The following is a 24,981-nucleotide window of genomic DNA, read 5'->3' on the forward strand; positions in this document are numbered from 1 at the left end:
AGAACAGGGGTGTTTGGCTCAGTGAAGAAGGCAGACCTCAGCTGGATCCTAAAGAACAGGGGGTGTTTGGCTTGAAGGGGACAGGGAGGGTACTCCTGCATTAAGGACGACATGAGCACTATGAGAGGTAGGCAAGAAACAGGTGTATCTGGGGATGAGAGAGGCAGGTTGAATAAATGCACTGTTGAATGAGAAGATGGAGGCCTCCGGATTGGAAGGGAAGGCAAATCAGTACGAGGTCATCTGGCTGGGAAAAGCTGATTGGGAGAGGTAGGTGGGATCATAGGAGCAGGGTTTTGCAGTTCCTATATATCCCTATTTCTCAAACTGTGATAGTATACCACTCAGGTCTGGGGCAGGGTGAAAAACAAAACAAACATGGCAGATCTGGGAGTGTTCAATTTTCTCATTGGTGGAGAGTTGTAAAAATTACCACATTGGGAGGCTGAGGCAGATCACCTGAGGCCAGGAGTTTGAGACCAGCCTGGACAACAATGATAAAGCCCTGTCTCTACTAAAAATACAAAAATTAGCCAGGCGTGGTGGTGCGTACCTGTAATCCCAGCTACTTGAGAGGCTGAGGCAGGAGAATCACTTGAACCCAGGAGGCAGAGGTTGCAGCAAGCTGTGATCGCACCACTGCACTCCAGCCTGGATGACAGAGCGAGACTCTGACTTAAAAATAGAAAAAGTTACTTTTCTATCAAAATAAAAATAGATGTATTATGGGGAAGGAAATAAAATATACCATAGGGGTTTGAATCCATTTGTGATCTTAGTGATTGTAATGGACTGAATGTTTATGTTTCCTTCAGATTTATATGTTGAAATTTTAACCTCCAAGGTGATAGTATTGGAGGTGGGGCCTCTGGGGAGGGGGTAACCCTCATGAATGGGATTAATGTCCTCATAAGAGAGACCCCAGAGAAATCCCTCACCCCTTCTACCATGTTAGGTTATAGCAAGAAGACCGTATCTGTGTACCAGCAAGAGAGGCCTCACTAGAAGAATCGGAATCTGCCAGCACCCTGGTGTTGGACTTCTCAGCCTCCAGAACTGTGAGAAATACATTTCTGTTGTTTACAAGTCACCTAGTTTATAGTATTGGTTATGACACCCCAAACAAACTAAGGCGGTTTTGCTTCACCATTTCTCTCCTATTTCTGACACCCAGAATGAAGTGTAATATATCCCCAGACATGACTGCTCAGTGCAGAGGAGAATACGGTAATTACCACCCCCATTCATGGCGTTTTCCTTGTATGAATGTAACCCAACACTGAAAATCTTTGGGAAATCATGTCACATATCTCTAAGAAAATATGATTTTATGGTAAGCAGGATTCTAAAATTGGCTTCTAAGATTCCATGCCCTCATTTCCAGAACCTGTGACTATGAAGAGCTCTCACTCCATGATTATGCCATGTTCACAGCAGAGTAGAATTTAGGGAGGTTGTCAAGGTGGGCCTGATTGAATCGCATGAGCCCTTGAAAGTAAAGTTTTTTTTCTGGCTGTTATCAGAAGTCCAAAAGATCCAGAGCATCAGAAAGATTTGACATACTATTGTTGGCTTTGAAGATGGAGAAGGTCAAGTGGAAGGACCAGAGAGCTGCCATGAAGAGCTGAGAATGCTTCCCGACTGAAACCAGCAAGGAGATGGGGGCAAGGAACTGAATTCTACCAACAACGAGAATGAGCTTGAAGGAGGACCCCTGAGCTGCTGATGAGAATGTAGCCAACCAACGCCTTGATTTTAGTCTTGTGAGATCCTAGCAGAAAATGAGTCATACCATCTGATATGTTGTGGATGTTTGTCCCCTCCAAATCTCATGTTGAAATGTAGTCACCAGTGTTGAAGGCAGAGCCTGGTGGGAGCTAACTGTAACATAGGAGTGGGTCCCTCATGAATGGCTTAGCACCATCTCCTTGGTGATGAGTGAAGTCTTGCCCAGAGTTCATGTGAGATCTGGGTGTTTAAAGGCATATAGCGCCTCCCCACTCACTCTCTTGTACTCCTGCTCTTGCCATGTGGTGTGCATGTTCTGTATCACCTTCTGCCATGAGTAAGTTTTCTGAGGCCCTCACCAGAGCAGCATGCTTCCTGTACAGCCTGTAGAACCATGATCTAATTAAATCTTTTTTTTTTTTTTAAATAAATTACCCAGTTTCAGGTCTGTCTCTCTCTCTCTCTCTTTCTCTTTCTTTCTTTCTTTCTTTCTTTCTTTCTTTCTTTCTTTCTTTCTTTCTTTCTCTTTCTTTCTTTCTTTCTTTTTCTTTCTTTCTTTTCTTTCTTTCTTTTCTTTCTTTCCTTCTCTCTTTCTTTCTCTTTCTTTCTTTCTTTCTTTCCTTCTCTCTCTCTTTCTTTTCTTTTCTTTCTTTCTTTCTTTCTTTCTTTCTTTTTTCTTTCTTTCTTTCTTTCTTTCTTTCTCTCTTCTTTCTTTCTTTCTTTCTCTTTCTTTCTCTCTCTCTCTCTCTTTCTCTCTTTCTTCCCCTTCCTTCCTTCCTTCCTTCCTTCCTTCCTTCCTTCCTTCCTTCCTTCCTTCTTTCATCTTTCTTCGAAGTTTTGCTCTTGTTGCTGAGGCTGGAGTGCAATGACACGATCCTGGCTCACTGGCTCACTGCTACCTCCACCTCCCGGGTTCAAGCGATTCTCCTGCCTCAGCCTCCTGAGTAGCTGGGATTACAGGTGCATGCCACCATGCCTGGCTAATTTTGTATTTTTGGTAGAGATGGGGTTTTACCATCTTGACCAGGGTTGTCTCAAACTCCTGACCTCAGGTGATCTGCCTGCCTTGGCCACCCAAAGTGCTGGGATTACAGGCGTGAGCCACCATGCCTGGCCAGATATTTCTTTATAGCAACACAAAAATGGCCTGAAACATTATCCCAGACTTCTGACCTATAGGGCAAATGGGGTGTTGCTCTAAGTGTCTAAGTTTGTGGTAATTTGTACTCAGAACTAAAAAACAAATGCATATTTTGTTCACAGAGAGGCTCAAAAGCTAAATGCTCTTATTTTAAGCATATGCTTTTATTTCTTTTAAAAATAACCCTAAGTAATATTTTTTATTAGCTCTAGGAAACTATTCATATAAGTGTTCTTGTTTGTTTGTTTGTTTTTAGAGATGAGGGTCTTGCTCTGTCATCTAGGCTGAAGTGCAGTGGCACAGTCACATCTCACTGCAGTCTCGAATTCCTGGCCTTGAACTCGAATTCCCGGCCTTGAACAATCCTCCTGCCTCAGCCTCCCAAGCAGTTAGGACTACAGGCATGCCCTACAAATCCCAGCTAATTAATTTTTTTTTTTTTCCCCAGAGATAGAGTCTTGTTTTGTTTCCCAGGCTGGTCTTGAACCCCTGGCCTCAAGCAATTCTCCCACATCAGTCTCCTAAATTCTTGAGATTATACATGTGAGCCACTGCCCCTCATGTAAGTTTTAGATTTTTATTTTGTCATTAAAGTGGTTAATCAGCTTTCAGATGGGACTTACATTTCTGAGTTCCCCAGGGTCACTTAACAAAACAGGTACAGGCTGCAGAACTATCATGGCAAGAGGGTCCACAGACTTAAATACCTGTAGAATACCTGCAGAAACAGGCAGACAGCATGAGTGAAGAATGCAGGCAGGAGGGGTAGGGAGTGTGGCAAACTAGAGAGCACACTCTCCATGTAAAGGGGAACAGCCGCTACTAAGTTTCAGCTGATTGTAGAGTTGTTCTGACATTGTTTATTCATCCATTCACTCATTCATCAACTATTTGTTGAGGTACTAGATACTGATTTATATTTTGGAGCTAGGGCTGTGTACACATCTACAATGTTTCTGTTCATATGAAACTTATAATTTCCAGGGAAATCATTTATTCTAGTGTTCAAGAGAAGCTAGAATCCAGACTTTGATCAGGATTTGGATTCTCCTTCCAAGTGTTGACTCAAGAATGAAGAGTTGAGCTACCATTTGAGCCAGCAATCCCACTACTGGCATATACCCGAAGGAAAATAAACCGTTCTACCAAAAAGACACACGCACCTGTATTTTCATCACAGTGCTATTCACAATAGCAAAGGCGTGGAATCCACCTAGGTGCCCATCCATGATGGATTGGATAAAGAAAATGTGGGACATATACACCATTTTATGCAACCATAAAAAAAGCATGAAACCATGTCCTTTGCAGCAACACGGATGCAGTTGGAAACCATTCTCCTAAGTGAACTAACGCAGAAACAGAAAACCAAATGTTGCATGTTCTCACTCACAAGTGGGAGCTAACTACTGGGTACACATGGACATAAACGGGAGCATCAGACACTGGGGATTATTAGAGGGGGAAGGGAAAGGGGGGTGGATTGAGAAAAACTGCCTATCGGGTGCTAAGCTCGCTACCTTGGTGACAGATTCATTCGTACACCTTGGCATCCCATGGCATACCTTTGCAGCAGGCCTGCACGTGAACCCCTGATTCTAAAATACAAGTCCAAAAAAAAAAAGTGTTGACTCAAATTAAAAAATATCCTGTGTGGGCCAAACAACAACAACAACAACAAGGACAACAACAATTGACATCCAGTTTGTGTTCTCTGCCCTGTGCTGTTAATGCAAATGAAGAAGTGAGCTGGTCAATGTGAGGCAATATTAAATCCCCCTGCACACATATTACTCTGGGGATGTATATGAATGGAGGAGACAAGGCAAAGCAAAGGAACACATTATTGTTGTTATTATTATTATTATTATTATTATTGTTATTATTATTGAGACAAGGTCTTGCTCTGTTGCCCAGGCTGGAGTACAGTGGCACTGCCACAGTTCACTGTAGCCTTAACCTCCTGGGCTTAAGCAATCCTCCCACCTCAGTCTCCCGAGTAGCTGGGACTACAGGCATGTGCCATTATGCCTGGCTAATTTTTTAAATTTTTTGTAGAGACAGGTCTCCATATGTTGCCCAGGCTGATCTCGATCTCCTAGGCTCAAGTGATGCTCCTATTTTGGCCCCCCAGAGTGCTGGGATTGTAGGCATGAGCTGCTGCACCCAGCTAGAATACCTTATTATTTTAAGGCTTTGGTCTCCAAGAGCAGTAGAAAGATGGCTGGGACTTCTCTCCCAAGACAGCAAGCCCTCAGCCAGCCTTCCAGCTTGGGGTGGGGGAAGGGGACTGAAACTTATTCCTCCCCTAAAGGTCAGCAGCAGGCTCAGGAGTCCAGCCGCCATCAGTCCATCCCACCCCCTCCAAGACAAAGGAGCAATCTGTACTGTTGGTATAATTATCCAAAGTGACAAATGTCAAAGCTGCTTCAGATCTAGCATTTGATGAAAATCAAGGGCAGGGGCAAATTGTTGACCAGGTCTGTATGTCTCCAGCCGGCTTTCCCTTACTTTACTAACATTTACTTTTATTTCAAAAACATAATCATTTTTTTCCATTTAAATATCTGAGAGGTCTAGAATTTATTTAGATAAAACGTGTTAGGTATGGGTTCAACTTTTTCCGCCCTCCCAGGTGACTAGCTAGTTCTCTAACAATCATTTACTAAACAAATTTATTTTTTAATTTCACTGATTTGAAACGTCGTTTTTATCAGACAAAGCATTTCCATTCGTATTTGGGTCTATTTCTGGAAGCTCCATTCTGTTTCATGTTCTGTCTGGCCATATTCCAAGGCAATGCTGTTGAACTTTTTTAACTTGATAAAACACTTTAACAGCTGGTGGGGCTAGTCTTTTTGATTGCTCTTTTTTTTTTTTTTTAAACAGTTTTCCTATATAGTCCAACTTGTATACTTATCCACATGAATTTCACAATTATAAAAACCCTTTCAAAATGGAAACCTTAAAAAGTTTTAAACAGGCTTATCAAGTAGCGTTATTATAATGCCTTCTTGAATTATTGACGAGAGTGTAGTTGGCACGTCATTCTAGAGGGTAATTTCCCAGTACATTTCTTTTTTTCTTTTTTCTTTTCTTTTCTTTTATGGAGTCTCCCTCTGTTGCCCAGGCTGGAGTTCAGTGGCATGATCTTGGCTCAGTGCAACCTCTGCCTCCTGGATTCAAGCAATTCTCCTGCCTCAGCCTCCTGAGTAGCTGGGATTACAGGTGCGTGCCACCATGCCTGGCTAATTTTTGTTTTTTTAGTAGAGACAGGGTTTCACCATGTTGGCCAGGATGGTCTTGAACCTCTGACCTCACATGATCCACTGGCCTCTCAAAGTGTTGGGATTACAGGCGTGAGCCACTGCACCCGGCCCCCAGTACATTTCAAAACGTGTAATGAGTGTACCCTTTGACTTAACAATTTCACTTCTGCAACTTATCCTGTAGAATGATTTGCACAACTCTGCAAGAAAATATGTTCAAAGATGTTCACCATTGTTTGTAAATGTAAAATCTGGAGAAAAGAGAAATATCTAGGACAGGGGTATTTAAGAGATATCTCTATATGTAGTGACGTAGAAAGATGTCTAATTTCAGAACAGTTGCAGAGTGGGTCTTTTCTTTTGCTAAAATATCATATACAGGTGCTTATATAGACATAGACACATTTAGTGTGCATGAAAAGAACACATACCAAACTCAATGATGGTGCCCCTTGGGGGTATGCATGAGTAGCTTCATTTTTACTTCATATATTTCTGTAATTGTGCAATTAAACAAATGACACTGAAAGTTGTTTTTGCATACCTCTTTCTCATTCCTCATGTGTCTCCCCATCTAGCACCCTTTTCCATCCCCCCACCTTTTTTTTTTTTTTTTTTTTCAAAGCATTACATCTTCTCATTTGAATTGCATTTTCCAAGATCTGGCAAAAGAAAAGAAAAGAAAAAAAAAATTTCCTCTTGTACTTGCGTGATCTGTGACCCACAATTTCAGATCACAATGCCCCATCTCCTTGAGTCCCTGTGGTTAATTCGAGCATATGCAAATGACCCAAGCTTTATCAATCTGAGGATTCTTAAAGATTTTTCAAAGGATGGCAGAGAAGAGCTGTTCTCCTTTTCTGGGATTCTCAGCTATGAGAAGACCGTACATGAAGAGCTGCCAGTGACCAGAAAGCCTGCCTGGTATTGCCACCACTGAGGAAAACTGAACAGTGAAGTAAGCAACAGAGGGCAAGAGGTCGCTCAAAGGTCTCGTCTGAGTACCTGGATGCAGCCATCATACTTGGACTTAGTTATCTGAACGGAATGGATCCCTTTCCTCCAGCTGGTTAGGATCAAGTTTTTAAGCTGCCCTTTGAAAGATGCAAACTGCGGGGTATGGTGGCTCATGCCTGGAATCCCAGCACTTTGGGAGGCTGAGGCGGGAAGATCACCTGAGGTCAGGAGTTCAAGACCAGCCTAGCCAACATGGTGAAATCCCGTCTCTACTAAAAATAAAAAATTAGCCGGCTATGGTGGCAAGTGCCTGTAATCCCAGCTACTTGGGAGGCTGAGGCAGGAGAATTGCTTGAACTCGGAAGGTGGAGGTTGTAGTGAGCTGAGATTGTGACACTGCACTCCAGCCGAGGTGACAAGAGTGAGACTCCGTTTCCAAAAAAAAAGAAAAGAAAGATGCAAACCCCCTCCTGATGTGCCACATACTTGCACTGGCTCTGGGAGATGGTGTCAGCTTCCACTTTTCACAGCCCATACCCTGGAAGGACAGAAGCTCATCTGCCCCATGATGTCCACGCAAGACTCTGAAATTTGTTCCCTACGTCCACAGTTATTAGGGACTTTTCTTTTTTTTTAGAAATATAGAATTTATAAGACAGTTATATGAATATAGAATTATATTTATAAGACAGTTATATTTATAAGACAGTTATATGAATATAGAATTCATAAGACAGTTTCACATTCTGTACGTGGTTACCAGAACAGATACAATACTCTCAGGAGTTTACAACGGCATTATATTGCTGTCAAACATTGCTTATGATGTGTGAGTTGGGGAAAACTTATTTCCTCCTCTAAAAAAAATTAAGGCTCAGTTTCCAAAAGGTAATTGTATCAGTCATTTTTTCTGTTTAAGAGACTGAGAAAATTCGGGAATAAACCACAAATGGGTAGAGGGTGAGGGGTAGCTCTACACACTCTCATTCATTCATACTGAAGTTACTCAATGTGATTTATTTTAAGGCTCCTTCTATCTGAAAATGTATTTGGTTATAAAAACAAACAAATCAGTAGATGGGAGGGGTACTAGGTATAGATCTATAGCATTCAAACAAGGAAAACTAAGCTCTTTGTTATCAATTGCTGGCTAAAATGTGGTCTATGAGCTGCCTACATATAAATGCACACGCACACATTAACTTTGACTCACTTTTCTTTGGCGAAGCTTACTGAATAGTATTTCTCTTCCAACACACTAATAACACTAATTTACATTTCCTTTTGACTTTCACAGCAGGTGGCCACAAAGTTGTCCCTTTTCCTAAATACAATCCTCCATTTTTCCTTTCAACCTTGCAGTAGACCATAACCATAACGGTCTTCTTGTACTGATGTGTAATCTCACCATTTATGTGACTGAAGAAAGTGGCAAGGCTAATTATAGAAAGAGAGTTTGGGCATTTTTGGAGAGTTACCCTATCAATGAGTTCCAAACACACTTTACAAGCACTTTTTTCTACACAAATATTTCATTCAGTCAACAGTGACGCCATCATTTTACAAAAGCAGGATCTGTTTTAACTCAGTTAAACCACCTTACAATCCACGGGGCTAATGTTACTACAACAACAAAAGCCAAAAAGGGCACCTGTAGGTTCTGCCTCTGGCATAAAGAGGTAGAGACAATCATTCTGTAGAAAAAATTAACAATGATAAAAATAAAACAATAAAACAAAACAAAAAATAAAGCCATTCCATTTCTAAGGGCCAGTTCTAGATCTAAAGGCTGTCATGTGTCTTCTTAGCTGGGAGATCCATTGCCCACAATCATCTTGCTGTAATTTTTCTGCTGCCCCTCCTTGAAGGTGTCCTTCACCTTTGCTCTCTTTAGTCCTCCATCCCAGGGAAGTTCAGTCAGGCCTCCTTGTATAGCAATAGCAGACTTAACCCTGTTAGCAAACTGGACTGTATCTTCTCCTTCCTTTCTGGTTATGGGGGGCATCTACCACATGTCACCGACGATGGCCCAGCTGGTCATCATTCAAAGCAGGTAGCTCACCATGTTGTACTTACTGCTGTTCCAAAATGCATCACCAAACTGAGGGTTATACTTAATTGCAACTGGATGTATGGTTCCTCCAATTTCAAAGCTCCCCTTTTTAAACATCATGACCAAAGTATTGTTGATACAAGTTCCTTCAGGAAAAATTAATATGGGTCATTTCTTCTTATCAGCAATATGTTCTTTTAGTCTCTTAGTGACCAGGTGTCAATCCTTCATTTCTGAGCATTCAAACCAGACATGAGGACAAGCCTTGACCATAACTCTCTGAATAATTCTCATCAAGCTACCAAGAACCTGGCCAACCATAGCATAACATCCATCTGTTGTCAAGAGTAAAATATCAATTAGGGAAGTATGGTTGGCAACACAAATGCCTCCCTTCTGGGGTCTGTACTGCTTGTTATGATAATGAATGGTACCAGAGAGGGATCGCGGATAGATCCGGCAGCAAGTTAGATGGACCAGTTCACTCAGTCAGTTTTTGAAGCTGCTGTCTGGTAGCTGCCCAACCAGTGTAGTTCCTATAACCAGCAAACTGATCCCAATGAAAGCCAAGGTAACCCTCAGAGGCAGTAGGACACAATAGCACACTATGACGCCCAGCACCCACACCATAGTGAGCCGCAGACTGATGTACTGGAAATTTGCATTGGTTCTTGTGAGGAGAGTCCATGACACTAGCTCCTCTGAGGAAAACCTCTGGGTCACTTCATCTTCCACAATGGCTTCCAATCCCTTCTTGGAGAAATAAAACACGTCAGACAGCTCAAAGTCCCTTCCTCGTAGACCAGAGAGCCCTTTTTCCATGGGTGACTTATCTCTTTGGATAATACCAACAGAAGCAGAGTTTTTAAGAATTGACTCCTTTGGGGTTTCTTTTTCAATTCGTATTGTGGCCCACTCTAAAGTTTTCACCAGGATCTTCATGTAGATCTCGGAGATGCCCAGAGACACTCCGCAGACCGAACGCAGAAGGATGAAGCCGAGAACCAGCGTCAGCCAGGCGGAGAGGATCTTCCCAGCCAGCTCTGCGCCCTCCATGACTCAGCGCACCCACTCAGGAGAGGTCCGCAGTGGAGGACCGAGCGCCACAGCAGTCCCTGTCCCCAGGCAGTCCTGTGGGAGTTCCAGGAGCAGAGCGTCGAGAGCACTTACCTCTGACTTTTTTTTTTCTTAAACAAAACCATTTTCCTAAGATGATCTTATAGGTGAGTCAACATGATAGGCATCTTTCTCAATAACCTTCATTATCACGCAGTACCCTTGTTTCATCACCAGACTAACTTAGAGTTACCGTTGTTGTTTTTTTTTAACCTCTCTAAATCTCCCTAACTCTTTTTCTTAGGATGCTTCCAAGATTTCAGTCCATTTCAGTATCAATCTTCACCTACAGAAGTCCTTCAAGGACCATCTCAAATGTCTCCATCTCTAGCATTAACCTTTCTTTGACTCTCCCAAATAAAGGATAAACAGCACAAAGGCCAAACAGAGGGCTCTGTTTTGGTGTCACTGGTTGGTGACAATGATGACAATGACACAGTTCGACCCCTATTGTAATGAGGTGAGAGGGTCACCGAATGCACAGCGATTCGAACAAGAACTAATCAGTAGTGCAATAACAGAAATGGATGCAGAGTCTGTGTCACAAGGACCTGGTTCTGCCCCTCACCAGTGGAGCATCAAAAATCAGTGCTAGTGTCATTGCTATGAACACAATGTCTCATGTAATCCTGCAGCCCCCAATGAAATACATATTCTTATTCACAATTTGCAAATGAGAAGACTGAAGATAAGGTACAGGCTTAAAAAGTAGTTTAAGCCCTCTGAGTTTCAGTTTACCCATTGTAGGAAACGGGGAATGCTGATACTACCTCCTTGTATACCATCAGAATTAAGTGCAGTAATATTCAACCACAGAGTAGGCATCCAAGAATGGTGGCTATTTTTAATTATGATTTTTACCACTTATAAAGATGAGAGACCAGGTGGATGATGATTTTTTTCAGAAACACTGTTCTACTGGGTAACCAGAAACAACCAGCTTTGCAAGCCACCGCAAAATCCCTTGGAACATCCCATAAGCAAGGGAATGGCATCTATGTCATACTTGCATTAAACACCACCACCATTTGCATGCCTTGGCATGTGAGACTGCAGATCATCCGAGGGACCTTGGAATCCTGCTGTAGCTTTTCTGTGGTCTCTTGGTGTGCAGAGTAAGCAATAGGCAGGTTATCAAGGCATTAGAGGGAAAACCAAGGCAGGTCAGGGCTTGGGCCTTAGGAGGTGGGTGTCTGCAGGCATGGGGGAAGGCAGGAAGCCTGGAAATGGAGCTTAGGTGGCTTAAGTGGGAGCCTGGAGTTACATTTGCTTCCTGGGATATGGGAGCTGAAGGCATGAGGACGTTGCCAATCTGTACCCTGTTTTCTTCTGGGACCTTGAGGGCAGAGTCACTGGGGTGCTGCGAGTGCTCCAGGCAGGGAGGGGAGATGGCTGTGACTCAGAGGGCTCAGGGAGGATTTGGAAGGTTCTCAGAAGACTGGGCGGCTCCCCATGCTCCTCGTCACTAACCACAGGGCTTCAGGTTTGAAAATCTTCCCCAGTGCATCAGTTTCCTTGTATTGAGGAAATAGAAGGAATAGGATTGGACTCCCACCTCCAACTTAGTTTTAGAGCACAGATTTATGGCTGTTTTATTTAACAGTTCTTTGTGGGTTGACGTCAAACCCCTTTGGACTAATTTTGATACCTCACCATGCAAATATAGACACAGCAATCCTCTCCAATGGGTGTTACAGTGGAGAAGTGGGGCAGTAGCAGAAGGGGAAGTCGAGACCCCCGTTTATTCCCCTCCAAAACTATAGAGCTAAGTTCTAAGTTCTCCCAGCTACAGAGCACAGACATCTTTGGTTCCTGCCTTTTCTCAATCATTTCTAAATCCTGGAGTTTAACCTCCATTACCTTTTTTTTTTTTTGAGACGGAGTCTTGCTCTGTCGCCCAGGCTGGAGTGCAGTGGCCCGATCTTGGTTCACTGCAACCTCCGCTTCCTGGGTTCAAGCAATTCTCCTGCATTAGCCTCCCAAGTAGCTAGGATTACAGGTGCGTGCCAGCACGCACTGCTAACTTTTGTTATTTTTAGTAGAGATGGCGTTTCACCTTGTTGGCCAGTCTGGTTTTGAACTCCGGACCTCAACTGATCTGCCTCCCAAAGTGCTGGGATTACAGGCATGACCCACCATGCCTGGCCATCCATTACCTCTTAATTTCCTCCCCCCGCCTTTTTTTCTGTTGCCTGTGCCTTAACCCTCTTATCTGGATCCTGGAATAGTCTCTTTACTGATATTCACGACCTCAGTCTTCTTCCCTTCTCCGCTCCAGGCCTCCTTCACTGCCAAATTCACTGTCCAGGGCCAGTTCCAAGCACTTATTTCCCTCCTACGTAATCCTTCAATAGGTCCTCGCTGTCCATGAACTCTCATCCAAATTCCTACTTTAGCATTTCCCCAAATGTTTTAGTTTTTTAAATCTTCCTCCCCACCCGTTGCCCTCCTACCTAAGTTCTATGTTTAGTGTTCCTGTACTTTCCTCCCACCTCATGCTGTTCCATCACCTTGGAATGCCTTCTTCTACATTTTCATCTCCAGAAATTCCTCCCAGCCAAACTCCCATGGAACTTCCTCCTTGAACCTTTTCCAGTCCTACAACCAACTAGATGTGAGCTTTCTTTCTCACTCCCCCAAATTTTCATAAAACTCCAATTTCTTTTATTGTTCTTACCATATTTTGAGTAATAGTGATTTGGGCACATTTCTCATTTCTTCTAACTGAGGGCGGGCAGAGGCAATGTCTTACTCAACTTTGTGCCCCTTCCAAAACTTAGCACAGCACCTTGTGCACAGAAGGTACTTAAAGTTTATTATGGAAAGAAGTTGGAAGCTCTCCACTAGTACTGACATATGCAGCTACTATGGCCTGAGTATATTTTTGGTATTAGTGGGTTATGAAATATTTTAGGGGTTTGATGGTTTATAATCCAAGACAAATATGGTCTTTTTCAGAGTATTTCGCTCCAAGTTGTGTACAAAGAAAACTTTCTAAATAAAGGAATTCCCCAGGAGTGAGGCACTGGTACAGCAGGGTCAAAGAAGGAAAATAGCAAAAGGGTTAGTCAGGATTAGACACTTCTCTATGAGTTTGAACATCACTGGATAGTTCAGAGCTAAGGGTTTGCATAGGTATACAATATATCTCTCTATGTTTTTAGTTGCATTGGAACAAACTAACTCCATAAAAATTTTATTCAAAATCATTTTGATTGCCCTGGAGAAAATACATTTCTTTTGATGGGTAGTTTTAAATTCTGACTTTCCAGGAGAAAATAAAAGCTTTCATTGTCTTCAGACATAATAAATGGTCAACATGAAAGATGTTTTTCTGATGTTTCAAATTTTAAGGAACTTCCTTTGATTTACTTCTGCATCTTTGGCCACTTAGTCTGTGTCTCCTTTTCAGTCTACCTTGGTCCATCATTAAATACTACAATTCTGAAAGCTTCTGTTCTGGCTCTTTTTCTTTCTCCCTCTAGCTTTGCTTTGGATGTGATTGCATCCACCCCCCAGCTTCAATGATCACTTGTGTGCAAAGGACTCATAAATGTTTTCTTCCAGCTCTTTCAGCTGTAGACTCATAAATTCCGCTGCTCATATCTGTAAAGGACAAGATAGCAAATATTTTAGCCTCCGTGGACCATATGGTCTCTGTCTCAACTGTCCAAACCTTGCTGTTATTGCATGAAAGGAGCCTTAGGCAATCTGTAAATGAACAGGCAAAGCTATGTTCTAATGCTGCTTTTTTTGTTTGTTTTTACAAAATCAAGTGGTCATGGGCCAGATTTCCTCTACAGGCCACAGTTTGCCAACCCCTGCCTTAAAAGCATCCACATTCAACATGTTTAAAACTAAACTCTTGATTATCTCTCTAAGCCTGGGCCTCAGGTGTGGCTTCTGTTCTGCCCAGTGAAGGCCACCTGTCATAGGTCAGGTTCTCCCTGAAGCTGGCCATGGGCTTTTGGTTTAGGAGCAGGTGATTTATTATGAAGGTGCTCCCTGGAGAAACTAGTAAGAAAGTGAGGATGGGGGAGGAAGAAGCCAGACAAAGAAGTCCTGGTCTTGGTCTGATCCTTTGGGGAGCTATTAGGCTTGTTATACCTGAAAGTTTGTCCTGCATTGAAGCAAAGGAGCTGAGCCTTTGTACTCTGATATGGTTTGGCTCTGCGTCCCCACCCAAGTCTCATCTCGAATTGCAATCCCCATGTGTCAACGAAGGGACCAGGTCAAGGTGACTGGATCACGGGGGTGGCTTCTCCCATGTTGTTCTCATGATAGTGAGTGAGTTCTCAAGACAGCTGATGGTTTCAGTGTGGCACTGCCTTGTTCTTGCGCTCACTCCCTCCTGCCACCTTGCGAAGAAGGTACCTGCTTCTCCTTCACCTCCCGCCATGATTGTAAGTTTCCTGAGGCTCCCCAGGCATGCGGAACTGTGAGTCAGTTAAACCTCTTTTCTTACACATTACTCAGTCTTGGGTATTTCTTTATAGCAGTGCAAAAATGGACTAATACATACTCTTACTCTGGTCAATCAGTCATTGGCTATGACTGCTCTTGGGGAAAGAGAGAACAGGGGGAGTGTCTGAGTTTACGGAGGCTGCCATAACACATGACCACAAACTCAATCATTTAAAATAAGAGAAATGGCCAGACGTGGTGGCTTATGCCTGTAATCCCAGCACTTTGGGAGGCTGAGGTGGGTGGATCACAAGGTCGGGAGATCGAGACCATCCTGGCTAACTCGGTGAAACCCTGTCTTTACTAAAAATACAAAAATCAGCTGGGTGTGGTGACTGGTGTCTGTAGTCCCAGCTGCTCGGAAGGCTGAGGCAGGAGAATGACGTGAACCCGGGAGGTGGAGCTTGCAGTGAGCGGAGATTGTGCCACTGCACTCCAGCCTGGGTGACAGAGTGAGACTCCATCTCTAAAAATAAATAAATAAATAAAATAAAAGAAACTTACTGTGTTATACTTCTGGAGGCCAGAAGTCCACAATCAAGGTATTTTCAGGACTTTATGCTTTCTGAAGACTCTAGGGGAGTTTCACTCTCTAGGGGAGAATCCATTCCTTGTTTCTCTTAGCTTATGGTGGTTCCAGACATCCCTTGGCTTGTGGCTGCGTCATGCTAATCTCTGCCTCTGTGGTGACCTTGTTTCTTCCTCTTCTGTTTATTCTTTCCTCTCCTATAAGGATTCTTGTGCAAGCATTGAGGACCTAACCAGATAATCCAGGATTATCTCTTCATCTCAAGATTCTTAACTGAATCATATGTGCAAAGGCCCTTTTTCCATATAAGGTAACATTCAAAGATTCCAGGGATTTGACATGGAAATCTTTTGGGTAGGGGTGGGAGCAGGGGTGGGGAGTTTCTACCAGAATAAAACTCCCAGGCACTTCTAGATCTTTCTAAGGGTGAGTTCAGTGTCTTAGCCACTAGCCACAAAGCATACAGAAGCTACCTGCAGCTGAGTCAGAATTCCAGGAGTTATCCTTGAAATTTCTCTCTCCCTTCCCAAAATGTCCCCTGCATCACCAAACTGTGTAGAAACAGTTTATCAGTGTTATCTCCTTTAATAGCTCTTGAATCTCTCTACCCCTCATCTCTACCACCATCACTCTAGCCTGTCACCTGGACTTTTCCAATAAGTCTTCTAACTGGAAGTTCCATTGGGACTCTCTTTGATCAGCACTCTTAACTGTAACCAGAACGATTGCTTTTTCAAAATGCAAATCTAATCTTTTAGCCTCCTGCTCAGAAGCACTCAATGTCTCTTTATTGATGTTAAATAAAAACAAGCTTCCTTAGGCCTGCACTGGCCAATATGCAACAGCTACGAGGAACATATGACTAATTACATTTAAACTAATAAAAATTAAAGTTGCACTAGCCACACCCACCACATTTTAATTGCTAAGTAGCCACATGTAACTAGTGGCTACCCTTTTGCACAGCACAGATGATAAAACATTTTCATCATTTTGAAAAGTTCTATTGGACTCAGTGGTCTAGGTTCATGTTCTTCTACCCCAGCTACAAAGGCAATGATCTATCCAACATGGGTGCTTGGAATAGCTATTTCCTTGGCGTGGGGCACACTTTCCTCATCTTTGCCTCCTTACACCCTTCTCATTTGTCTACCAGCTCACGCCTTCATTCCTTGGAAGTCTGCATTGGCCTCCAGACAGGTCCCACGTCTCTGTTTCTGTGTTTCATTGCACAGTATCTTTCTCCTTTATTCATGCTGCCCTTACAGTTTCACATTTGCTTGTGTTCATCCACCCCAGACACCACAAAGGTAGAGTCTATTTCTGTTTCTGCTTAACCCTTCAATCCTTAGCATCCTGAGCACATAATGGATGCTCAATAAATATATATATATATACATATTGAGACTGAGTCTTGCTTTGTTGCCCAGGCTGGAGTGTAGTGGTGTGGTTTCAGCTCACTGCAACCCCCACCTCCCAGGTTCAAGCGATTCTCCTGCCTCAGTCTCCCAGGTAGCTGGGATTACAGGCGTCTGCCACCACACCTGGCTAATTTTTGTATTTTTAGTAGAGACAGGGTTTCACCACGTTTGTCAGGCTGGTCTTGAACTCCTGACCTCAAGTAATCTGCCCGTCTCAGCCTCCCAAAGTGTTGGGATTACAGGCGTCAGCCACCACACCTGGTCAACAGATGCTCAATAAATATTTGTTGGATGAATTAATGTGCTCCTTATCTCACACCTAGTGGATGATAGCTTTAGGAGAACTACCTTCTGTATTTTTCTGGAAAGACAGCTAATGGGAACCACAAGCTTACTCAAGCCCAGTATAAGAGAAGTTGATCTGCATGCTCTCTGGATATGATATGTTTGCTATAATGTTAAAATTTCCAGAAATCCTACCTCCCATTCTTCCTTCTTTCCAACTCTGTCATCTCTTAAATTTCCTGGGGCTTTCCTGAGTTAGGATGAACTGAAATGATAATGAGAAATAACTGCTGTCCTTTCTGCTGAAATAACTAGTCTCCCTTTGGCATCTGGCCACAAATTTTCCTCCAAAAGCAGTGATGCCAAGTCTTCTCAAGTATAGCTATTTAAATTGCATGCCACAGAATTTATATTTTGCTAAATTCACTGGTTACTAAGCTTTTATGAGAAATGGCACTCTTTCTGTTTTGAGAGCTCATACTGAGGTCTCCTGGGGAGGAATTTGGTGATAATCCATTAAGTATTTTCTAATTATTTGAACCCCTGCACATTTCCTGGAGCTGTTCATTCCTGAGCAACATTCCCGTGTCAGACGGAGAGGTATGATGGGGTCCCCCCAGTCCCATCACCTGGGTTAGGATGGTTGACCTGCAGAGGTTTATGAAGCCCTGGTCATCGGGGCCTAGGATCCCAAACAGTGAGAGGAAAATGAGAATGGGGCTGTCAGGCACTCAGGAAAAATCTCTTTGTTGGAAACGGAATTACTGCTCATTGTGCTATACCATCAAAAGAGTAATGGAACAACAGCAAAAGGGCTGGAGCCACATATTTTCTTCTCAGTTAAGCTCTAAGTTTCCTGAGGGCAAGGATCTGTCCTGGATTTCATTTGCATCCTCCTCAGTATTTGAAGGAGCACACGGAAGTGCTATGCACACAGTAAATATTCTATAAATAACTGATTATTAGATGCTCGAACACGTTTCCTGCTGCCAAAGCTCCATCATACTCCAAAAGACTAGTATCAAAACTTGGGGAAGAAAATCCCTTGAACACAGGAATTGCACTTGAATCCTATCCATGGAGTTCGTAAAGTTGGTCTCACTCATTTAAAACATTTTCGAGAGCACTCTGTCACATAGACAATTAGAAAAGCATTATAGTGAACTTCTATAGCACTTGGCTTTTAAATTAAAACTTGCATCTGTTTGATCCATATGTCTCTTTCAGTGTTCTTATCCTTGACGTGGGTCCTAGAAAGAACATTTTCTCAAGGTTGTTTTTTTTTCCCCCCATGGCTGTGATGAGTTTGGAAGAATCCTCCTTCATACTGTTCTATTTCTCCTGTGACATGGAAGGATTCAGGTTTTGTGAGACCTGAAGTTAATATGATCTGGAGGGCCATCTTTAAGAAAAAGAGTACAAAATTATGAATACAAAACCAGGTATGAGAGTAACTGTTTATTAGAATGAAAATGAATCAACAAATTACTGGTGCCTTAAAGGCTTTTTTCTGAGTTATCAAACTTGTGTGGAAATATATATATGTGTGTGTGTGTGTGTATGTATCTGTGTGTATATATACATATATTATATATAATGCAGCTGGGACTATAGGTGCATTCCACCACAACTGGCTATTTTTTGTATTTTTTTTTTCTTTTTATAGAGACAGGGTTTCTCCATGTTCCCCAGGCTGGTCTTGAACTCCTGGGCTCAAGCCATTCACTTGTCTTGGCCTCCCAAAGTACTGGGATTACAGGTGTGAGCCACAGTGCCCAGCTGTATGTAGAAATATTTGATTGTAACCTGGCTCCCTTCTCAACTCTACAGTGCTCAGCATCCACAGGGGAAGTGAGGGGAAGTGGGCTGAGGCTTCATCAGCTTCATGGTAAATCTGCCTCGGACAGGCAATTGTGCAATTCACAATCCAGACGTATTTGTTGAGCACTTTCAGAGACATTAAGTCTGGGTCCTTATCCAGTGGACTTTCTTGATTCTTCTAACCAGTTTCTGAGTATGAGAACATCAGAGCAGTAACACTGAGTAGGAGTGATTGGACCAAGAAGGGCATGGGCTTTTGGAAATGGCTTTTTGGTGTTCACTGTTGGAATGGGCTTCATTTCTGAAACCTCAGCACTGCGTTTGTGCTGGCTGCCTGTGTTCATGATAGGATTATGCAGAACCATCAACTCTCCCCAAAATGCATCTTCAGCAGAACGAGCTGACTCATCATCAGAATTCTATGGGTTGTCATAAGCAGGCTGAAGAATTGTTTCTTTTTTCTTTTTTAAATTTATTTTATTTTATTTTTTTTGTTTTAAGAATTGTTGACTGACTTCTTCCCACTGCTCCATCTCATGGGCTCAAAAAACATATTTCTCATTGCTTCCCTTTCTGTTCATCTGCCTCCTCACCCATTTATCTCTGTGTCCTTGAGGCCAAGGGAAGTCCAACCAAAGCTCTGAGGCAATGTGAGCGGGCTGGAGCTGCAGTGATCTGCTAGACCCCGGAGTGAGCTCCCAATTGCTTCTTATTTCTCCTCCCCAAAGAGAACTGCACCCACCCTTTGGAGGCTGTCCTTCCAGCCCTGAAAGAATATCTGCTTCAGCTAGCTCATGAATCAGAGCTTGATTTTAAGGAGCAGGTGATAGGTGGCCATGCTGCTGTATCTGTAAATCAGAGTCACCATTAGTGATGGGTTTGTGAATCTAGAAAGGGGAAAAGGTGGGAGAGACAGATCCCTCATCCTGAGTCCTGGCTCTGCCACTCACAGCTGTGTGACCTAGGGCAAATTATCTAACCTCTCTGTGCCTCACCTCATGTGAAAAGTCAGGATAATAAATGTACCCACCTTATAGAATTTTAGTGAGAATTAAATGAGTTAAAGTTTATGTTTCTTAGTCGGTTTTTTGTTGCTTATAACAAAATACCTGAAACTGAAACTGGGCAATTTATAAGAAATAACACTTCTCTCTCCTTTCCCTCCTTCCTTCCTTCCTTCCTTCCTTCCTTCCTTCTTTCTTTCTTCCTTTCTTTTTCTTTCTTTCCTTCCTTCCTTCCTCCCTCCCTCCCTCCCTCCGTCCCTCCCTTCCTTCCTTCTTTCCTTCCTTTCTTCCTTCCTTCCTTCCCTTTTTCCTTTCTTCCCTTCTTCTCTTCTTCCTTTCAGGGGAGTTTGGCTCTTGTCACCCAAGCTGGAGTGCAATGGTGTGATCTTGGCTCACTGCAACCTCTGCTTCCCGGGTTGAAGTGATTCTCCTGCCTCAGCCTCCCAAGTAGCTGGGAGTACAGGTGCCAGCCGCGATGCCCAGCCCAGCTAACTTTTTTGGTATTTTTAGTAGATACAGAGTTTCACCATGTTGACCAGGCTGGGTGACCAGAAGGTTGAACTTCTGACCTCAGGTGATCCACCTGCATTGGCCTCCCAAAGTGCTAGGATTATAGGCATGAGCCACCACACCTGGCCACATTTATTTCTTACAGTTTTAGAGGCCGGGAAGTCTAAGGTTGAGGGGCACATCTGATGAGAGCCTTCTTGTTGGTGGGAACTCTCTCTAGAGTTCTTTTTTTTGTGGGGACAGGGTCTCACTCTGTCACTCAGGCTGGAGTGCTGTGGTGTTACCATGGCTCATTGCAGCCTCAACCTTCCAGGCCCAAGTGATCCTCCCACCTCAGCCTCCCAAGTAATGGGGACCACAGGCGTGTGCCACCATGCCCGGCTAATTTTTTTATTTTTGTAGAGACAGGGTCTCCCTATGTTGTCCAGGCTGTTCTCAAACTCCTAGGCTTAAGCGATCCTCTGCAGAGTTCTGAAGGGGTACCGGGCATCACATGGGGAGGGGGCTGAGGGTACTAGCTCTGGTTTCCTTTCCTCTTCTTATAGTATCACGAGACCCGCTCCCATGATAACCTGTTAATCTATTAATCCATGGATCCATAAATAAGTTAATCCATTTGTGACAGTAGAGCCCTCATAACTCAATCACCTCTTAAGGACCCCACTTCGCAATATTGCCACATTGGAGATGAAGTTTTAACATGAATTTTGGAGAAGACAAGCATTCAAACCATAGCATCATGTGAGTTATTGTTACTATGACTTCTGGGACTCTGTACTGGTAACTTGATCCTTCGCAAAGGGGAAGGAGCACTGTGAAGAATTATTTCCAACTCCTGCTTAATTTCCCAGTTACCTGAATTCTGCTTACCAAGGGTGAAGTCAAGAGCTCTATTTGGCATTCCCTAAGATGCTCCCTGGGGTAGGCTGAATAATGATGCCCCCAAGAGATCTGTGTCTTAATCTCTGGGACTTGTACATACCCTATGTGTCCAGATGGGCTGGCAGATATGAATAAAGTAAGAATCTTGAGATGATCCTGGCTTATTTGGCTGGGCCCTACATGTAATTACAAGAACCCTTATAAAACAGGTATATAGAGAAGAAGACAGAGAAAAGAGGATGAGGTGATATGACCACAGAGGCAGAGACTGGCATGAAGTGGCCACTAGTCAACAGGTACAATTATTATGTATCAATATGTTTTTAAAAAAGAAATTTCTGGAGTCATCAGAAGCTGAAAGAGATAAGAAATGGATTCTGCCCTGGAGCCTCAGGAGGGAACACTGTCTTGCACACATCTTGAGCTTGGACTTCTGGCCTCCAGAAATGTAAGAGAATACATTTATGTTGTTTTCGGCCACTCAGTTTGTGTGTTTTGGTGGCTTTTACATATACACAAGCAGGCCAGGCACGGTGGCTCATGCCTGTAATCCTAGCACTTGGAGAGGCCAAGGTAGGAGGATGGCTTGAGGCCAAGAGTTCAAGACCAACCTGGCCAACACAGAGAGACCCTGTCTTCACTTTACATATATATACACACATACACACACACACTATATATATAGTATATATATACATATATATATAATATATATATTATACTATGTGTGTATATATATACACACACACACAATCAGCCATTGGCAGTTACAGCTGATGGAATCAATGGAAACCACCAGGCAGGGCGTGGTGTTTAGGCATTGCTGCTGTTTCTGAGAACCAGGTCCAAAGGGCGCCCCCTAAGAATGGCCTTTCCCTTGCCCAGGAGCTAACCCCGGGGAAGTGGATGGTGTTAGGCTGGAGAGAGGTTCTTGCTTCTTCATCTCATCCCGAATTCTGAAACTTGGCTGCATGCTGAGCCCTTTAAATAGGTCTGGCCAGCCCATGGGACAAGCTCCCATAAGAGCACAAAAGCCCAGTGCTCCGCCAGCTCCAAATTCGTGGTGCCATGGTCCTTTCTGGCTCTCTAGACCCTGCCCCCATACCTGCCTCAAGCACTCTTTGCTTTGATCCCCCACACCCTCACACGTAATAATTGTCACCATTTCTGGAGCCCTGGCTCTGTGCTAGCACCTTTTATGAGGACTTCGCATGCGCTGGCTCATGACTCTTCACAGCAGCCCCGTAAGACAGGTCCATTCTTAGCCCATTTTACAGATGAGGAAACTGACATAAGTCAGGAAACTGACCTGAGCTAGCTAGCTCAAGGTCACCTGCCTGGTGAGTGGCAGGCACAGTGCAGTGATTTGGACCTGGCCAACTGGCTTCCTAGGCCAAGCTCTTCATCATGACCCTAGATGCTGACCGCATCATGGTCCATTTGGCACCTCCTGGCTCCTCATGCTGCCCTGAGCCCAAGGCTCCCTTTTGACTGTCCCAGCCTCCTCCCCAGGAAGAAAGAACTGTAAGTCCATAAATGCTGTGAGGGTGCTCAGTCTGGGCAGGGAGATCTTCGCTGTAGACATCTTTCAGATACCTGGTAGGGGGTATCACAGAAAATCTTAGTTACATGTAGTCGGGGACCTAGGGACAAAGCAACCTGCTTAACTGATGAGGAAATCTGAGAAAAAATTAGGAATCAAAATATGATTGTTTCAAATGGTTTTATCAAAGTGGCTAGACTTGCCCTGTTGACTTTGCTCAGCCCTGTTGATTTTGGATAGCCTAACAGATCTGAGTCAAAATGACCCCAGACTGAGCTAGCTGCCTACGGCAGGCCAGGAGGGACATTCCAGGAGCTGGGACTCTGGCTATAGTGAAAAATCTGCTTCTCTACCCTCACAACAACTTTCAGACTCCCTGGAGAAGAATGAAAGAATGATCCCTCATCTAAGAGTCCCCAGAGTCGAGTCAGGGAACTAGCAGATGTCTTCTATCCGGGCCAAGTTTCCCAGATTCTTGTTTTGGCTGTAGAGCTAAGATCCAAAACATCTAGCTCCACACAAATAAACTTAGAAAGAACTGCAAACTGTAAACCACTCTGCGGGAGTGGCCATGTGCAGAAAGTCAAGGCTTGCAGAAGCCCTGCCATGAAGTCTCCTGCTCAGAGGGCATCTCTTAACCATTTCCTTACATAGCACACACCAGTTCCTCTCTATTCTGTATGGCACACGACACATTTTGGGAAACATGAAATATTAACGCTGGACTCTGGAGCTCCTCAACCTAATTGTGATGTGATGATTCACACAGCACAGCGGCCTTGCAGCTGCAGAATCTCCCTTTATGCAGAACTGTTTCCTCCCTGCTGTAGACCAGTGGTTAGCCACTGGGGAAGATTTTACCCCTCAGGGGACATTTGGCAATGTTTGGAAACATATTTCGTTGTCATAGTTGGTGGGGAGAGTGCTGAGGGCTGTTCTAAACATTCTCCAATGCAAGGGACAGCTCTGCACAAGATAAAATTATCTGGCCCCAAATGTCAGTAATGCTGAGTTAGAAATCCTGGGCTAGAGCCATAGAATAATGAGCAAATAAAGCACTTAATCCTCTGATGATGGCCTGAAAATTGCTATGATGGATTTTGGACTCTGTGTAATTTAATATTTTCCATAGACAGCATAAAAGCGTTCCTCAGAGCCTCTCCATTCCTTCTGTAGCTTCTGCACAGCAAAAAATTGAAAATGTTGTTTAATTGTTTAAATAAAGAAAACCAATTTGAGTCAGCAAGCATTTAGTTGTCAGACTTCTACCAACCTAACAAGCATATTGATAAAACACTAACACATGTGTTAGTTGCAAAAGATGCAATATTGATTCATTTAAATGTCATAATTGTGGTTCTTTTCAATCTTCCAACTGTGTAATCCTAAAATAAATAAATATATGTTTCACATACCACACACACACACACACACACAAACACACAAACACACACACTATTAGCAAGTGACACTGGATAGACAGGTGTCCTCTCTTTCCTCTACCACTTTCCTGAACGCAAAAAGAAGAAATGTGGCGTAAAGTCAATACTCTGAGCAATACCAAGACAAAGCAGGAGCTTTAAAAATCCACCCTGGGTCCTCTAATAACCAAAGGTTTACCAGAATATATTTATTTTCAAAAGTGTCTGAATTCTGCCTTACTGCCTATCACACAGGCAGGGGCATTTGAAAGGGAGCTGGATTTGAATGTTGAGGAATCTGCATGTAGGTGGGTACAATAGGGGGTTAGGCTGGGGCACATATTTTCATGGTTCATAAGCAAATTTCCTTGTGGCTCACTCAGATTAAATTCCTTCAAGTCCTTGGCCTGTGAGCTGGTGCTAATTTGTGTGGTATTATTTTTCCACCTGATTTGGAAACTGAGAGCATGATTGCAAATGTTGGCCTCCTCAGCACGATCAGCCACCCATGTGGGAGGATAATTTATTGAGATATTAACGTGTTTTTTGTTCTTTCGGAATTTTACCCCCCCCTGTTCTCAGAAGATAGCTGGGCTTTTGTGTTCCTTGCCTCAGAGGGTGTTTAGGATCCAGGACCAAGCAGAAGTTCAGACAGGTAGCCAGGCTTCTCTCACTCCTTCCCTGGGTTTTTTTTAAAAAAAAGTCTAGGCTCGGCTGGGCGCGGCGGCTAACGCCTGTAACCCCAGCACTTTGGGAGGCTGAGGCAGGCGGATCATGAGGTCAAGACATCGAGACTATCCCGGTGAACATGGTGAAACCCCGTCTACTAAAAATACA

At 43.4% G+C, this 24,981-nt stretch overlaps 1 protein-coding gene and 1 pseudogene across 1 annotated transcript in view; both read right to left on the reverse strand.

Moving 5' to 3' along the window:
• FAM20A (FAM20A golgi associated secretory pathway pseudokinase) overlaps positions 1–24,981 on the reverse strand; it is a 67,302-nt gene that overhangs the window by 19,105 nt on the left and 23,216 nt on the right. The gene's annotated exons all lie outside the window — the stretch shown is intronic.
• Positions 9,465–10,347, reverse strand: LOC108523080 (glycerol-3-phosphate acyltransferase 3 pseudogene; annotated as a pseudogene).

Source organism: Rhinopithecus bieti, unplaced genomic scaffold, assembly GCF_001698545.2.
Source record: "Rhinopithecus bieti isolate Rb0 unplaced genomic scaffold, ASM169854v2 scaffold_2349, whole genome shotgun sequence".
Lineage (NCBI taxonomy): Eukaryota > Metazoa > Chordata > Mammalia > Primates > Cercopithecidae > Rhinopithecus > Rhinopithecus bieti.